This window comes from Triticum urartu, chromosome 6 (assembly GCF_003073215.2).
Source record: "Triticum urartu cultivar G1812 chromosome 6, Tu2.1, whole genome shotgun sequence".
Lineage (NCBI taxonomy): Eukaryota > Viridiplantae > Streptophyta > Magnoliopsida > Poales > Poaceae > Triticum > Triticum urartu.
In genome coordinates, this window is record NC_053027.1 from 212,181,267 (window position 1) to 212,198,796 (window position 17,530).

The 17,530-nt window shown below is 46.4% G+C and overlaps 1 long non-coding RNA gene across 1 annotated transcript; it reads right to left on the minus strand.

Moving 5' to 3' along the window:
* Positions 1 to 4,025: 4,025 nt before the first annotated feature.
* Positions 4,026 to 9,030, minus strand: LOC125512490. The gene is made up of 2 exons (XR_007285400.1): positions 5,346 to 9,030; positions 4,026 to 4,320 (listed from the first exon to the last, which is right to left on the minus strand). It is a non-coding gene; the product is annotated as an uncharacterized LOC125512490 (long non-coding RNA).
* Between the last annotated feature and the right edge of the window lie 8,500 nt (positions 9,031 to 17,530).

The window sequence follows — 17,530 nt, forward strand, 5'->3', positions numbered from 1 at the left end:
ACTGACCCCTCTCGCCTCTGTCCAGGAGTTGCAACTAGTTTCTGGTGTTTGTAGGACATGTGTTGGCGGCCGTGCGTAGCGCTGACCCTAGGGGTGGGCTATGTTGCGGTAGATACACCGTGGCACGGTGTACCGAGTCACCCGTTTGGTGTCGCGGGAACCCTGTTCACATCGTTTGGGGCCGTTGAGGACACCCCGGCCGGATTTCCTTGCGGATGGAACCTGAATAGGCGATAAACCTGGACTAGAGACTTGTGAGGTTAGTCAGGTCGTGGTCTACACCCACGTCGGTTTTCGCTTGAAGTCTGCCGAGCACATGTCGTGTGCAGACGCTAAGTGGTGGAAACATGTGTGACGAAGTACACCCCTGCAGGGTATAAAACTATTCGAATAGCCGCGTCCGCGGTAAAGGACTACTTGGTTGCATATACAGTTCATAGACAAGTTAATGGATACTACTAAAAGACTCAAGATAAGTGTGAGTACCGAGGATGGCCCTCTCGTAGGATGACGAGGGAGGATCCCCGGTGGAGTATTGTGTTGGTGAGTAGTGGACTCGTGTGCGAAAACTATTTTACTGGTGAAGTTCCGTAGGATAGCTTAGCCAAGAGTCAAAGCTGGCTTGCTGCATTAACCCCACCACCTTCTTGAGAATAAGCATGTATAGTAGGTTCTGATGTAAGACTTGCTGAGTACCTTTGTACTCATGTTTGCTTATTTATTGTTTTCAGACGACAACACTGCCCCCTCCGATGGGTTCTATGTAGACCTTGACGTCGACGAGTGACTAGCCACCCAGGTGGTGATCCTGGCCATGGAGGGCCCTATGTAGATAGACAGGCTTCGAGAAGCCTTCTTTCTTTCTAGAGTCTGTACTCAGACTAGTTGCTTCCGCATGTGCTTGTATGTTTGTATGACTTGAGTGTCGGGTCATGTGACCCCTATCTGTATGAACATGTTATGTATGGCTCTCTGGAGCCTTTAAATAAAGTACTTGAGTTGTAGAGTTTTGTTGTGATGCCATGTTGTATGTACTCATATCGGGCATATTGTGTGTATGATTGAAATGCTTGGTATGAGTGGGATCCGACAATCTAGTTGGTTTATCCTTGGCAGCCTTTCATATGGGGAAATGTAGTCTAGCGCTCCTCGAGCCATAGTAGTCCGCTACAGCCCGGTTCACCGGAGTCCTGCTAGCCCAGCACTACTGTTCGGGACACTTGACTGGCCGGCATGTGTTTCACTTCGTCCCTATGTCTGTCCCTTCGGGGAAATGTCACACGGTGACTTCCGGAGTCCTGCCTAGCCTGCTACAGCCCGGGGTTCCCCGGAGTCCTGTTAGCCTAGTGCTACAGCCCGGAATCACTCGTTGATGACCGACATGTTCGATGTGATTCATGTATGCCTGTCTCCATAGGTCCGTGCCGCTTTGGGTTCACGACTAGCCATGTCGGCCCGGGTTCTCTGTCATATGGATGCTAGCGACACTGTCATATACGTGAGCCAAAAGGCGCAAACGGTCCCGGGCCATGGTAAGGCGGCACCCGTGGGATACCGTGCGTGAGGCCGCAAAGTGATATGAGGTGTTACCGGCTAGATCGATGTGACCTGGAATCGGGGTCCTGACAAATGCCCCCTCCGGCGGAGCTCCGGAAAAGGCCCCAAGATGGGATCTCTTGGGTACAGAAGGTTTTGGCGGTGGAAATAGGCTTTCGTGGTGCTCCCTGATGTTTTCAGGGTACGTAGGTATATATAGGAGGAAGAAGTAGGTCGGTGGAGCCACGAGGGGCCCATGAGGGTGGAGGGCGTGCCCAGGGGGGTAGGTGCGCCCCCCTGCCTCATGGCCTCCTCGTTGATTGCTTGATGTCCACTCCAAGTCCTATGGATCATGTTTGTTCCAAAAATCACGCTCCCGAAGGTTTCATTACGTTTGGACTCCGTTTGATATTCTTTTTCTGCAAAACACCGAAATAGGCAAAAAACAACAATTTGGGATGGGCCTCCGCTTAATAGGTTAGTCCCAAAAATAATATAGAAGTGTATAATAAAGCCCATAAACATCCAAAACAGATAATATAATAGCATGGAACAATCAAAAATTATAGATACATTGGAGACGTATCAGTGGTTAGTGCGTAAAGGCCAAAGTCCAACTCAGAACAAATACCCAACCCATAGTGTATTATTAGCTTGCGGAGACGAGAAGAGACTCACGATCGATGTGACCTCGTCGCCCCGTCTCGTGGACGTATGGCAAGGGCCCAGAATGCCCGGCCGTGCCACGTAATTAACTTGCGGGTGCTCTTCGGGCCCGCCCGACTTTCACATCAACTCGCGGGTACCCCTCAGGGCCAACCTGAATTCAACAATGGTCTCAAGTAAAGACAAGGTAACAGTGTGTCCAAACATCAAGGGGAAAACCCGAGGAATCACCCCCGGTGAATTCCACTCGACGTAATAATCAAGGTGAACGTAAGAGGAACCACCCTCAAGGTTCACACTTGAGGGGTTGCACGACAGAGCCGTATCGGGAATGGTTTAAGGAGGAACCACCCTCATTGACCACGACCAAATAGCTACACTACAGAGATCTCGACAGGAGTGATATATGAGGTTCCACCCTCGACACTCGATGGTAACTCTACATAGTCGAGCAACAAAAGGGGCGTGATGTGATGTGAAGTGCCGGGCTCTGATCGTCGATCACGTTGATCGAGTCGTCGATGACGAAGCAGGGGCAACAAGGACAAGGTGGGGGTCACTGATGGATCACTAACCAACCTATACTAAGTAGTTTAGGATAAGCATGTAAGGTAGCAAAATCAGGTTACAAAAGCAGGATATGCATCAGAATAGGAGCAAACAATAACGGTAGCAAAAATCTAATGCAAGCATGAGAATCGAATGGGCGATATCGGGATGATCAAAGGGGGGACTTGCCTGGAAGCTCCGCTGAAAGGGAGGAAGGGGTCGTTGTCGACGTAGTCGATCACAGGGATATTAACATTAGTCTCGGGGTCTATCAGAGAGAAGAGGGGGAAGAAACAGTAATTACAGAGCAAACATATACATTACTAAGAATGACGTGACGAAACGCGGTGCTAAGGGTGTTCTAACACAATGTTACACGATACCAGTGAAGGGGGAATTCAACCGGGAATGTTTTCCCGGTTCTGGACCTGTGTTAGACAGATAACCGGAGGGGGAAAGTTCCATGCTCAGATAGTTAGAGGCATCTAACAGGTAAACAGACAACGTGTTCGGATTCGTCTCGTCGTTCTGAGCAACTTTCATGTATAAAACTTTTTCATCCGAGTTACGGATTAATTTCTATGAATTTCTAAAGTTTTAGTAATATCCGGAAAAAATCCCTGAAATTTTGGTAAGTCTGAGAATTCGACAATTTTAAACATCATTTAGCTGTTTTCAAGAGGCGACAACTATTGTTCTGTACATCCAATAATTTTGTGCCTTATATCAATTGTGAGCATTTTTCTGTGATCTACATGTTAGTACCAATTACATCCATATTAGAGTTCATTTGCTTGATCAACAACAGCTCTAAAGTAGCTATGAAAATAAAGCTGTTTTTGGTTTTTCTGTTAACAGAACATTGAACTTTGTGATTTTCATAGGAATTAATCTACGCATCTAACGAATTTGGTCCAATTGAAACATTTGAGCATTGTCAAGTGTACTACCTACTCATATTATTTTTACTTTTGTTAGTAGTTGTATAACCACTGATTAGGGGCTGCCTAGGGGGTTAGTCAATGTAGAAATTGAAAAGCTAACTAGTAGTAGCTACAGTAGCATTCAACATCAGCAGTACATTGTGTTTGTTTCGTCCAGTGAACGTAAATGGAACCTGATTACGGACTGTAACAGCACCTGACTGGGCAAACCTCATTTTGTTTGGTTCTACAGTGTAAAGGAAAAGGTACCTAAATAGTGTTTGGTTTGACACAGTAACAGGTACCTTTCCACGTACAGAACACAGCATGGGCTTTCACATGCATCAAACAAGCACATAATTTAGAAATATTTTTGCATTCATCCAATGCAAAGACATCTTTTAACCAGAATTTGGCTCCACTTTAACGATTACACATTTTTAAAATGAAAAGGATACGAACTCGGAATTCAACGACACTTCGAAATAAACTACATAATTAGTCCCTAAAATTGTTTTTATATTATAGGATAAATAGAAAGGCCAAGTTCACAATCTTGCAAAGAAGCTTTGCTTTTCCATTGATCTTCATCTTCCACGCCACACCACTGATCCCATTTTCTAATGAACCTTGCTTATTTTCTCATCTGCCAATAAGCACGAGTTAAAATGAGGATAAAGAAACACACAAGCAACAACGAGTAATAAAAAAATTAAGAGCAACTATAACATGATTGTTCTTTCTCATCAACACTTTGATGAAGGAAAAGGTGGGAACCTACTCCATGCATTTCAACACTTTAACAAAGATAACAATAGGAAAATGGTGTATACTGCAAGACCAATGAAATGAAAATCACCCTCTTAGCTAACACAGACTACAATGGTGTATACTGCAAGAACATATACTAAAATATGGTGGAAAGGATGAGATCTACTCCATGCTTTTCAACACTTTTGACAAATATATAACAATAGTATTATATATAACAAAGGTATAATGGATCCAAAAAAACTTGCACATCAGAAGCCTAATCAAGTCATATACAAATACAACTGTTGCATATGGATAGGAAAATTGCATATCAGAAAAACTACAGGAACAACCAACCCGTATCTAGTTGATATGCATGTAGATATCACCGTCGATCTACTGTCATGCAAAGTTCCAAGTACCAGGATATGATTTCACACAAGAAAGCTAAAGAAGATGGTCCAATTGACAGCACGGACATGCATCGAACAAGACACATTCCTTCCTTTTTGTGACCAGCCAACCTAATTCATTTATTTGCCTAGTTACTTAACTAGAGAGATCAAGAACACATCAGAAAAATACAAAGGACAGACCACCAATTATACTCCACTAGTCATCCACTGATAAAAGAACAGATCAAGAACACATTTTTTTACTTCAAGATCAAGAACAGATCAAGAATAGCTCATTAATAGACATCAACCTATAACAAATCATTAATAGATCAAGAACACATTTTTTTACTTCAAGGTCAAGAACAGATGGAAATATATGCTATACATCAACCTATAACAGATCATTAGTAGATCAAGAACAGATCAAGGACGCATATTTTTTACTTCAAGATCAAGAACAGATCAAGGACGCATATTTTTGTACTTCAAGATCAAGAACAGATGTATTAGTAACCCTAACCTTGAGATCTGTAGTAGGAGAGTGACGGAGGAGGAAGAGATCGATCCGGAGATGGGCGGATGGGCCTTGCTGCTCCTCGTACGCGGCTTCAATGGTCCACCCTCACCGGCATCGGAGGCGGCTGGCGTGGTCGTTCCCGGCGACTGGTGTGGTGAGGTCAACCCGGCGGCTGGACTAGGAGGAGAGGACCGAAGGGGGTCGAGGGGAGGTGGTGGCGCGGCGGCGCTGGACTGGAAGGGAGGCGGCGGGGCGGTGGCGCAGCGGCGCGGGACTCGAAGGGAGGCGGCGGTGCAGACAGATCGAGGGGAGGAGCGAGTCGCGAGGAAGAGCGGAGTCGGGGGCGGTAAGGAAGCCTTTACCGGTGGGGGGTGGGGGGTATCGTTCAATAACTGACCTGGAACTGATTATAGAGGAACGTGGTTACGGAGGTGTCTCACCAAACGCCCGTAAGGGTATCCGTTTACACTATAAACAGGTGACGGGCAGAATTTGACGAAACAAACACCTCCTCAGTAGAGCAGCAACGACAGGCACACAAGCTGGGCGCAGAGCGCGGCGCTGCACGGCGTGCACGTGTTGCGGGGCCGTGATGAGGCACGCGGGCGAGCGATGCGCCGACGCGGGGTGGGCACGAGCGAGGGCGGCAGTCAGTGGGCGACAGGGCAGTGGTGTCCGGCGACCGCGTGGCCGGGCGAGGGAAGACGCGGTACGGGACGGCAGCGGCGCGCGGCGGCAGCAACAAGAAGCAGCAATAGCGGCTCGCAACAGCAGCAGAGCGGCAGCAGCGGGAGAGCGGGCGGGGTCGAGGCTGCGGCAGCAGCAGGCGGGTGCGTGAGGCGCGACGGACGCGCGTACACGCGGACACGTGCGACAACGGAGGTCCTGGCGCGGCGGGCAGGGCGCACCGGCACGGCTACGGGAGGTCACGGGCGGAGCGGTGAGCTGCGGGCATAGCAGAGAAAGGGGGAGGATGCAGCAGCGGTGGCAGCAAGAGGCTGCGCCGGCGAAAGTAGCAGCAAGCAGCATCGGGTGGTCGTGGGCGTGCGGCGGTTGCAGTTCAGCATGCGTGGGCGCACGACAGTGAGGCACGACGAAGACGGTAGCCTACGGCGTCGAAAACGAAAGGGGGAGAGGGGGTTTTGGAAGAGGACCTCACAGCGAGCTCGGGTGTGCAGACAAGGAAGCCGAGGATGGACCGAAGCGGTGGGAATCAACGTCGGCGGCTGGCGATGTACACGACGACGAAGATGGCAATGGCGAGCACACGAGCCATGTCGGCTTGAGCTGATGCCCGGTACGGATGAATCCAACGGCCGCGATCCTCCTGGACGTCCTCCCGCGCGAAGGCGGCAACGATGGCCCCGACGGTGACGATGGCACAACGACGGTAGCTTTGGGTGTGTGCACGGGAGCAAGCAACGACGCGAGGGGGGGGAGTAGTGGTGGCTAGGGTTCAACCGGGGAGAGAGGAGGGGCTTGGGGTGCCCTTGTAGCCATCGGGGAGGCGGGGGATGGCCGCCACGCACGACATGGCCAACGGATGGGCGCCACGATCCCCTGTCTCCCTGTAGTAGGTTGAAGGAGAGGGGAGGTGGGCTGGGCCGGCCATTTGGCTACTTGGGCCAAAGTGCCAAGTAGAATAGGCCCTTCTCCTTTTATTTATATTTTATTTACTGTTTTCGATTTTAACTACTGTTTTCTATTTAATTGCAAGACTAAAAGAGTTTTGTTAGATACGAGACTTGTCACATAAATCAAACACATTATTTGTAGGAGTCACAAAAAGTTTGAGGCAAAAAGGAGTTGTCTAACCATTTTTAGAAATTGAAAAGGACAATTTAAATTGCTACTGGACCACTAAATAATTTCGAGGGTCACTTTGGGAAACCAAAAGAGGTTAGTTCCAACATGAAAAATATCCAGGGATTATTTGCCACACTTTGAACATTTTAGTTTTCATGTTGGACAAATTTGAATTTTTGACTTTATTTGAATTTGAGTTTGAACTAAGATTTGGATCAAGCGAGGATTAGCAACAGTAATGTGATGACATGGCATCATTAGTAGAGAATTACTGTAGCTTAATTATCCGGGCATCACAATTCTCCTCCACCACAAGAAATCTTGTCCCGAGATTTAAAGGGTGGAGTAAGGGGGAAAGACTCGGGAAAGACGGAGCTCAACACAAGATAGGTACCTGGGGGCTATCTCAATGAACGTGGCATAGAGGCATCTCTCGAGTTGGAATTCAAGAAAGTCATTGAGAGCAAGGTAAGAAGGTGCAATAAGAAGATTTAAGCGGGTAGGCAATCGTTCGATGTCTGAAACAGAGTGTGAAAGGGGTTCAAAGCATCGAGAATAAGTATTGCATCTGATACCAGAACATATCACAAGAAGGTGGCTCGTGAATTACATACGAAGTCAAGCGTGAGAAACAATTTTGGAAGACAGGGATTTACAAGAGAGTCAGGTTTCGATCCTGTGGAACTGTGGGTTATGGGCCCACCATGTGGGTTAAAAGCAGGAAGGCGCTAACATATTGCAAGGTCATGATAGCAAGGTAGGTTAAAGGATGACCTGTCAATTATGTTGGCAACAACGTCGTTACCAAGGGCGAGGGATGAAGTGAACCATTTTCCTGCTCGTTAAGACGAGGCGGACCCATAGGCAAAGTTCTCGTCCATCGGTGGCTACCGAAATGTCATCAACAATAGTAACAAGTTCTTACTGACAGAGTTTGTACACCGAGGTGTTACATAAGCAGGTAATTATCACTGCTCAAGTATGTTAGTTACAAGAAAGGTTAAACAAGTTTAGACTCAAATCAGTTATGGCGTTCTCGAGTGTCTAACAACTCAGAAACCATGGAAAAATTAAATCGACGAGAAATAATAGTTGATGAGGAACTCATAAGAAGCTACGTAATTCTGTGATATTCTCGAGATACCAAAGGGTAATACTCGAAGGTAGAACATGATAGAGGTTGGACAGATGGAAGGATCTGCAGAAGACAAGTATTTTAACTAGTCCAAGAAATGGTATCAAAGAAGAAAAATATGGCCGGAACCACGGTTGCAAAGGACCAAACATAGATACAAGATGAACTTATCACAAGGGGATTAATATTATAACAAGAAGCTTCCATGATAAGTTCCACATCGGGTCCATGGGCATGAACACAAAGGTTCAAGGGACTCCCACTTCATCACTGCATAACCTTCCATTTACTTCTCGTCTTTGACGAAGTTGTAGAGTCAAACTTCATGAGTAGATAACTCAAGCTCGGAGTAGAGCATGATTGAGGAAGCAGAAGATACAATTTACCATTATGTATCCGAGGAAAAGCTCACAAGGTTACTGCATATGAAGGATGCTGTCGGATAGAACCCCACAAAGGATCTGGTGGTTCACAAGGGATCTGATGTGAGCATAGGTACTCAACCAGAGGAAGAAAGAATGCAATGATATCAAACTATAGAAACAACTGACTAATTCAAAGCTCGAATGCAAAGGGAATTATGATTTCCAAAATAGGGGATCCGAAGAAGAGGCTCTGATCAAAGACAATTATGTTGGAAATATGCCCTAGAGGCAATAATAAATTGGTTATCATTATATTTCCTTGTTCATGATAATCTTTTATTATCCATGCTAGAATTGTATTGATAGGAAACTCAGATACATGTGTGGATACATAGACAACACCATGTCCCTAGTAAGCCTCTAGTTGACTAGCTCGTTGATCAATAGATGGTTACGGTTTCCTGACCATGGACATTGGATGTCGTTGATAACGGGATCACATCATTAGGAGAATGATGTGATGGACAAGACCCAATCCTAAGCCTAGCACAAAGATCGTGTAGTTCGTATGCTAAAGCTTTTCTAATGTCAAGTATCATTTCCTTAGACCATGAGATTGTGCAACTGCCGGATACCGTAGGAATGCTTTGGGTGTACCAAACGTCACAACGTAACTGGGTGGCTATAAAGGTTCACTACAGGTATCTACAAAAGTGTCTGTTGGGTTGGCACGAATCGAGACTGGGATTTGTCACTCCGTGTAAACGGAGAGGTATCTCTGGGCCCACTCGGTAGGACATCATCATAATGTGCACAATGTGATCAAGGAGTTGATCACGGGATGATGTGTTACAGAACGAGTAAAGAGACTTGCCGGTAACGAGATTGAACAAGGTATCGGGATACCGACGATCGAATCTCGGGCAAGTATCGTACCGATGGACAAAGGGAATTGTATACGGGATTGATTAAATCCTTGACATTGTGGTTCATCGATGAGATCATCGTGGAACATGTGGGAGCCAACATGTGTATCCAAATCCCACTGTTGGTTATTGACCGGAGAGTTGTCTCGGCCATGTCTGCATGACTCCCGAACCCGTAGGGTCTACACACTTAAGGTTCGATGATGCTAGGGTTATAGGGAATAGATATACGTGGTTACCGAATGTTGTTCGGAGTCCCGGATGAGATCCTGGACGTCACGAGGAGTTCCGGAATGGTCCGGAGGTAAAGATTTATATATGGGAAGTCCTGTTTTGGTCACCGGAAAGGTTTCGGGTGCTATCGGTAACATACCGGGACCACCGGGAGGGTCCCGGGGGTCCACCAGGTGGGGCTACCTGCCCCAGAGGGTTGCGTGGGCCAAGTGTGAGAGGGGACCAGCCCCAGGTGGGCTGGTGCGCCCCCCCACCAGGGCCCAAGGCGAAGAGAGAAGGGAAAAAGGGAAACCCTAGGCTCAGATGGGCCTAAGGCCCACCTAGTGGTGCGCCCCCTCTCTCCCCCCTTGGCCACCCCCTAGATGGGATCTAGGGTTGGCCGCCACCCCTAGGGGTGGAAACCTAGGTGGGGGCGCAGCCCCTCCCTTTCCCCTATATATAGTGGGGTTTTGGGCTGCCATACACATGAGAACATCTCCTTCTTGGCGCAGCCCTACCCCTCTCCCTCCTCGTCTCTTGCGGTGCTTGGCGAAGCCCTGCTGGAGTACCACGCTCCTCCACCACCACCATGTCGTCGTGCTTCTGCTGGATGGAGTCTTCCCCAACCTCTCCTTCTCCCCTTGCTGGATCAAGGCGTAGGAGACGTCACCGGGCTGTACGTGTGTTGAACACGGAGGTGCCATCCGTTCGGCACTAGGATCATTGGTGATTTGGATCACGACGAGTACGACTCCATCAACCCCGTTCACTTGAACGCTTCCGCTTAGCGATCTACAAGGGTATGTAGATGCACTCTCCTTCCCCTCGTTGCTAGATTACTCCATAGATTGATCTTGGTGATGCGTAGAAAATTTTGAATTTCTGCTACGTTCCCCAACAGTGGCATCATGAGCTAGGTCTATGCGTAGTTTCTATGCACGAGTAGAACACAAAGCAGTTGTGGGCGTTGATTTTGTCAATTTACTTGCCGTTACTAGTCTTATCTTGATTCGGCGGCATTGTGGGATGAAGCGGCCCGGACCGACCTTACACGTACTCTTACGTGAGACTGGTTCCACCAACTGACATGCACTAGTTGCATAAGGTGGCTAGCGGGTGTCTGTCTCTCCCACTTTAGTCGGATCGGATTCGATGAAAAGGGTCCTTATGAAGGGTAAATAGAAATTGGCATATCACGTTGTGGTTTTCGCGTAGGTAAGAAATGTTCTTGCTAGAAACCTATAGCAGCCACGTAAAAACTTGCAACAACAATTAGAGGACGTCTAACTTGTTTTTGCAGCATATGCCTTGTGATGTGATATGGCCAAAAGGATGTGATGAATGATATATGTGATGTATGAGATTGATCATGTTCTTGTAATAGGAATCACGACTTGCATGTCGATGAGTATGACAACCGGCAGGAGCCATAGGAGTTGTCTTAATTTATTTATAACCTGTGTGTCAACATAGACGTCATGTAATTACTTTACTTTATTGATAAAGCGTTAGCCATAGTAGTAGAAGTAATAGATGACGAGACAACTTCAAGAAGACACGATGATGGAGATCATGGTGTCATGCCGGTGACAACGATGATCATGGAGCCCCGAAGATGGAGATCAAAAGGAGCAAAATGATATTGGCCATATCATGTCACTATTTGATTGCATGTGATGTTTATCATGTTTTACATCTTATTTGCTTAGAACGACGGTAGCTTAAATAAGATGATCCCTCACTAAAATTTCAAGAAAAGTGTTCCCCCTAACTGTGCACCGTTGTGAAGGTTCGTCGTTTCGAAGCACCACGTGATGATCGGGTGTGATAGATTCTAACGTTCGAATACAACGGGTGTAAGCCAGATTTACACAGCAAAAACACTTAGGTTGACTTGACGAACCTAGCATGTACAGACATGGCCTCGGAACACGGAAGACCGAAAGGTCGAGCATGAGTCATATAGAAGATACGATCAACATGAAGATGTTCACCGATGTTGACTAGTCCGTCTCACGTGATGATCGGACACGACCTAGTTGACTCGGATCATGTTTCACTTAGATGACTAGAGGGATGTCTATCTGAGTGGGAGTTCATTAAATGAACTCAATTATCATGAACATAGTCTAAATTGTCTTTGCAAATATGTTGTAGATAAATAGCTCATGTTGTAGCTCCCTGTTTCAATACGTTCCTAGAGAAAGACCAAGTTGAAAGATATTGTAAGCACTGATGCGGACTAGGTCCGTAGTCCGAGGAGTGTCCTCACTGCTACACAGAAGGCTTACGTCTTTGATGCACCGCTCGATGTGCAAACCCCTACAACATCGTCTGTGGATGTGAACACCTGACAGACACATCCTGATGACTACTTGATAGTTTAGTGCACCATACTTTATGGCTTAGAATCGGGATTCCAATGACGTTTTGAACGCCACAGAACATATGAGATGTTCCAAGAGCTGAAATTGGGATTTCAGGCTCATGCCCGTGTTGAGAGGTGTGAGACCTCTGACAAGTTCTTTTGCCAACAAGATGGAGGAGAATAGCTCAGCTAGTGTGCATGTGCTCAGAATGTCTGGGTGCTACAATCACTTAAACCAAGTGGGAGTTAAACTTCCAGATAAGATAGTGATTGATAGAGTTCTCTAGCCACTATCACTAAGCTACTAGATCTTCGTGATGAACTATGACATGCAAGGGATGGAGTTGATCCCGGAGCTGTTCGCGGTGCTTAAGACCGCAAAAGGTAGAAATCAAGAAGGAGCATCAAGTGTTGATGGTTTAATAAGACCACTGGTTTCAAGAAGCGCAAGGGCTAGAAGGGAAACTTCATGGATGGCAAACCAGTTGCCGCTCCAGTAAAGGAACCCAAGGTTGAACCCAAACCCGAGACTAAGTGCTTCTATTGTAAAGGGGACGGTCACTGGTAGCGGAATTACCCCAAATGCATGGTAGATAAGAAGGCTGGCAACTTCAACAAAGTATATACGTGTTATTAATGTGTACCTCGCTAGTACTCCTGGTAGCACCTGGGTATTGGATACCGGTTTAGTTGCTATTACCGGTGACTTGAAGCAAAAGCTACGGACTAAACAGAGACTGGCTAAGGGCGAGGTGACGATGTGTGTTGGAAGTGTTTCCGAAGTTGATGAGATCACCATCGCACGCTCCATCTGCCTTTGGGATTAGTATTGAACCTAGATAAATGTTATCAGGTGTCTATGTTGAGCATGAATATGATTAGATCATGTTCATTGTAATACGGTCATTCATTTAAGTTAGAGAATAATGGTTATTCTGTTTACATGAATGATACCTTTCATGGTCATGCACCCTATGTGAATGGTTCATTGAATCTCGGTCGTGGTAATACACATGTTCACGCCAAAAGATGTAGAGTTAATAATGATAGTACCACTTTCTTGTGGCACTGCCGCTTAGGTCATATTGGCATAAGATGCATGAAGAAACTCCATGTCGATGGATGTTTGGAGTCACTTGATTTTGAATCACTTGACACATGCGAGCCATGCCTCATGGGCAGGATGACTAAGACCCCGTTATCAGGTACAATGAAACGGGCAAGTGACTTGTTGGAAATCATACATGCTGATGCGTGTGATCCAATGAGAATTGAAGTGTGCGGTGGATATCGCTATTTTCTCATCTTCACTGACGATTTGAGTAGATATAGGTATATTTACTTAATGAAGCACAAGTCTGAAACGTTTGAAAAGTTCAAGCGATTTCAGAGTGAAGTTAAGAATCATCATAACAATAAGATCATGTTCCTACAATCTGATCAAAAGGGGATTTTCTGAGTTATGAGTTTGGCAATCACTTAAGACATTGTGGAATTGTTTCACAGTTGAAGCCACCTGGAACACCACTGAGTTATGGTGTGTCCGGACGTCGTAATCGAACCTTATGAGATATGGTGCGATCTATGATGTCTCTTATCAATCTACCATTTTCATTTTGAGGTTATGCGTTAGAGACAGCTGCATTCACTTTAGATAGGACACCATCTAAGTCCGTTGAGATGGCGTCGGATGAACATTGGTTTGGCAAGAAACCAAAGTTGTCGTTTCTTAATGTTTGGGGCTGCGATGCTTAAGGCTTCAGCCGGAGAAGCTCGAACCCAAACCGGACAAACACATCTTCATAGGATACCCAAAGGTGACAGTTGGGTATACCTTCTATCTCAGATCCGAGGGCAAATTGTTTGTCGCTAAGAACGGGTCCTTTCTCGAGAAGGAGTTTCTCTCGAAAGAATTGAGTGGGAGGAAGATAGAACTTGATGAGGTTGTCGAACCTTTATTTCAACCAGAGAGTGATGCAACACAGAAAGATGTTTTCTGTGGAGCCTACGTCTGTTGAATAGGAAGTTAATGATAGTGATCATGAAGCTTCGGATCAAGTTGCTATCGAACCTCGTAGGTCGACAAGGATATGTACTACTCCTAAGTGGTACAGTAATCCTATCTTAGATATCATGTTGTTAGACAACAATGAACCTACGAGCTATGGAGAAGCGATGGTGGGCCCGTATTCCGACAAATGGTTAGAAGCCATGAAATCCGAGATAGGATCCATGTATGGACTTTGCTGGACTTGCCCATTGATCGGCAAGCCATCGAGATAAATGGATCTTTAAGCAGAAGACGGACATGGACGGTAATGTTACCGTCTATGAAGTGCGACTTGTGGGAAAGAGTCTTTTCACAAGTTCAACGAGTTGACTACGATGAGAATTTCTCACCCGTAGCGATGCTTAAGTCCGTCGGAATCATGATAGCATTAGCTGTATTTTTTGATTATGAAATCTTACAGATGAATGTCAAAACAAGTTTTCTTACCAGTTTTCGTAAGAAAAGTTGTATGTGATACAATCAAAGGTTTTGTCGATCCTAAGGATGCTAAAAGGTATGCTGGCTCCAGCAATCCTTCTATGGACTAGAGCAAGCATCTCGGAATCGGAATATATGTTTTGATGGAGTGACCAAAGCTTTTAGGTTTATACAATGTTTGCTAGAAACTTGTATTTACAAGAAAGTGAGTGGGAGCACTACAACATTTCTGATAAGTATATGTGGATGACATATTGTTGATCCGAAATAATGTAGAATTTCTAGAAAGCATAAACGGTTGTTTGAAGAGTGATTTTCAAAGGAAGACCTGGATAAAGCTGCTTACATATTGGGCATCAAGATCTATAGAGATAGATCAAGACGCCTGATGATACTTTCAAAGAACGCACACCTTGACATGTTTTTGAAGGAGTTCAAAATAGATCAGTCAAAGAAGGGGTTCTTACCTGAGTTGTAAGGTGTGAAGTTGAGTAAGAATCAAAGCTTGCCCACGGCATAAGAAAGAGAAAGGACGAAGGTCGTCCCCTATGCTTTTGTCATAGGCTCTATACGGTATGCCATGCTGAAGTACCGCACCTGATGTGTGCCTTGCCACATGTCTGGCAAGAGGGTACAAAGGTGATCTAGGAGTAGATCACCAGATAGCGGTCAAAATTATCCATAGAGGAATACGGAAATGTTTCTCGGTTATGGAGGTGATAAAGAGTTCGACGTAAAGAGTTACGTCGATGCAAGCTTAACACCTATCCGGATAGCTCTGAGTAGAGATACCGGATACGTATAATGGAGCAACAATTTGAAATAGCTCCAAGTGGAACGTGGTAGCAGCATCTACGATATGACATAAAGTTTTGCAAAATAAATAGGGATCTGAATATGGCAAGACCCGTTGACTACAACCTCTCTCACAAGTATAACATGATCAAACCCAGAACTCTTTGAGTGTTTATCACATAGTGATGTGAACTAGATCATTGAGTCTAGTAGACTCTTGGATGTTGGTCACATGGCGATGCGACCTGTGAGTGTTAATCACATGGCGATGTGAACTAGATTATTGACTCTAGTGCAAGTGGGAGACTGTTGGAAATATGCCCTAGAGGCAATAATAAATTGGTTATTATTATATTTCCTTGTTCATGATAATCGTTTATTATCCATGCTAGAATTGTATTGATAGGAAACTCAGATACATGTGTGGATACATAGACAACACCATGTCCCTAGTAAGCCTCTAGTTGACTAGCTCGTTGATCAATAGATGGTTACGGTTTCCTGACCATGGACATTGGATGTCGTTGATAACGGGATCACATCATTAGGAGAATGATGTGATGGACAAGACCCAATCCTAAGCCTAGCACAAAGATCGTGTAGTTCGTATGCTAAAGCTTTTCTAATGTCAAGTATCATTTCCTTAGACCATGAGATTGTGCAACTCCCGGATACCGTAGGAATGCTTTGGGTGTACCAAACGTCACAACGTAACTGGGTGGCTATAAAGGTTCACTACAGGTATCTACAAAAGTGTCTGTTGGGTTGGCACGAATCGAGACTGGGATTTGTCACTCCGTGTAAACGGAGAGGTATCTCTGGGCCCACTCGGTAGGACATCATCATAATGTGCACAATGTGATCAAGGAGTTGATCACGGGATGATGTGTTACGGAACGAGTAAAGAGACTTGCCGGTAACGAGATTGAACAAGGTATCGGGATACCGACGATCGAATCTCGGGCAAGTATCGTACCGATGGACAAAGGGAATTGTATACGGGATTGATTAAATCCTTGACATCGTGGTTCATCCGATGAGATCATCATGGAACATGTGGGAGCCAACATGGGTATCCAGATCCCGCTGGTGGTTATTGACCTAAGAGTTGTCTCGGCCATGTCTGCATGACTCCCGAACCCGTAGGGTCTACACACTTAAGGTTCGATGCCGCTAGGGTTATAGGGAATAGATATACGTGGTTACCGAATGTTGTTCGGAGTCCCGGATGAGATCCCGGACGTCACGAGGAGTTCCGGAATGGTCCGGAGGTAAAGATTTATATATGGGAAGTCCTGTTTTGGTCACCGGAAAGGTTTCGGGTGCTATGGGTAACGTACCGGGACCACCGGGAGGGTCCCGGGGGTCCACCAGGTGGGGCTACCTGCCCCAGAGGGTTGCGTGGGCCAAGTGTGAGAGGGGACCAGCCCCAGGTGGGCTGGTGCGCCCCCCACCAGGGCCCAAGGCGAAGAGAGAAGGGAAAAGGGGAAACCCTAGGCTCCGATGGGCCTAAGGCCCACCTAGTGGTGCGCCCCCCTCTCCCCCCCTTGGCCGCCCCCTAGATGGGATCTAGGGCTGGCCGCCACCCCTAGGGGTGGAAACCTAGGTGGGGGCACAACCCCTCCCTTTCCCCTATATATAGTGGGGTTTTGGGCTGCCATACACATGAGAACATCTCCTTCTTGGCGCAGCCCTACCCCTCTCCCTCCTCGTCTCTTGCGGTGCTTGGCGAAGCCCTGCTGGAGTACCACGCTCCTCCACCACCACCACGCCGTCGTGCTGCTGCTGGATGGAGTCTTCCCCAACCTCTCCTTCTCCCCTTGCTGGATCAAGGCGTAGGAGACGTCACCGGGCTGTACGTGTGTTGAACACGGAGGTGCCGTCCGTTCGGCACTAGGATCATCGGTGATTTGGGTCACGACGAGTACGACTCCATCAACCCCGTTCACTTGAACGCTTCCGCTTAGCGATCTACAAGGGTATGTAGATGCACTCTCCTTCCCCTCGTTGCTAGATTACTCCATAGATTGATCTTGGTGATGCGTAGAAAATTTTGAATTTCTGCTACGTTCCCCAACAAATTAAGTAGAAT